The sequence below is a fragment of the Trichechus manatus genome, unplaced genomic scaffold (assembly GCF_000243295.1).
Source record: "Trichechus manatus latirostris isolate Lorelei unplaced genomic scaffold, TriManLat1.0 scaffold00300, whole genome shotgun sequence".
NCBI lineage: Eukaryota > Metazoa > Chordata > Mammalia > Sirenia > Trichechidae > Trichechus > Trichechus manatus.
The window spans coordinates 780202-781546 of record NW_004444236.1 but is presented as its reverse complement, the minus strand read 5'-3'; positions in this window follow the sequence as shown (position 1 = coordinate 781546).

The window sequence follows — 1345 nt, the reverse complement described above, 5'->3', positions numbered from 1 at the left end:
ATGTTTGTCAGCTTTTTGCCTCAGTTGTTGGAGAATTCCAAGTATTAGAGATTTGAATTCCCTATCAGGTAGTTCTAGTGCATTCTTCCTGTGGAAGAATCATCTAGTATTTTATTTTGGATGCCTACTGGAACCATCCTGTCCTGTTTTTGTAAATGTTTTGATATTGTCTGCTGTTTTTGGAGAATTCAGTAGTTATTTTTGTTGTTTATTGATTGTAGATTTGTTTGTTTCATCCCTGTTTTAAAAAAAAATTGACTATGTCTGAGCAGGCGGACTGTGTGTTCTTTGTTGTTTGCTCGTCTGTGCGCTCAATACTTTTCACCTCCTTCTGAAACTGGCAGGGTCAGTCACTCAGATATGGTACAGCAGGGCAGGTCTAGCTGAAGAAGAGTTACTGGGACGGGTTGTTTGTGGCACTTACTACAACCACCAGATTGGGTCAGTAATCAGTGCAGGGGAGGTTCCAGTAGGCCATGCCTGTGCTGCTTGGTGGTGTGATGTCAAGCGCATGGTGCAGGTAGGCAGGATGTAGCAGGGAGATTGTTACGTGTGGAGCTAAGATGGGTATGGGAGAGAGGAGAGAGAAACAGGTGCTAAAAACCTACAAACAAACAAAAAAGAATGCTAGGGGTGCTTGCCGTTGGAATGGAGAGATGAGAGACTATGAAATGGCGAAAAACAGAAAGGGGAAGAGGAAGAAAAGAAAAGAGTGAATAAATAAAAATCAGAAAGGTTAAAGAACCGCAAAGTTCCCAGGGATCCCACCGATGCAGCTATGAGGTCTGGGGAAGTCGCTCTTGGGTGTTGCAGTACAGCCTGGCTAGAAGCCATAGAGGTATACAATGCCTGGTATTCAGGGATCAGAAAGAGAAGAAAGATATAGAGAGATGAGAAACTGAGTGATGAAGAAAGAAAAAAGGGAAAAAGAGGGAAAAGAAAACAAAAGAAATTAAAAAAAAAAAGTACAAGAAAGACCCCCCAAAAAAACAGGAAAAAAAAATGAAAAAAGAAATGCCCTCAGGGATCCCTCTTCCCATCTGTGGAAGCTGAAGCGGAGTTCCTTGCCATGCAACCCTATGAACCCCAATGAACCCTATGCCAGAAAGGGCTCCCAACTCAAGAAAAGGAAAAGAAAACAAACAATTCAAAACAAACAAATGAACAAAAGCCCTGGGATCCCACCAGTGTGGTAGCCCAGACCAGGAAGCAGCTCCACACTCGAATGGAGCTCCGCATCCCCTCAGGAAGAAGCAAAGATGGCTCATGGAGCCAGGCAGTTGAGCGAAAGGAGGGGGAGGCAGCAAGAGGCAAGCAAGAAATCAAAAGAATCAGAAAAAAAAAA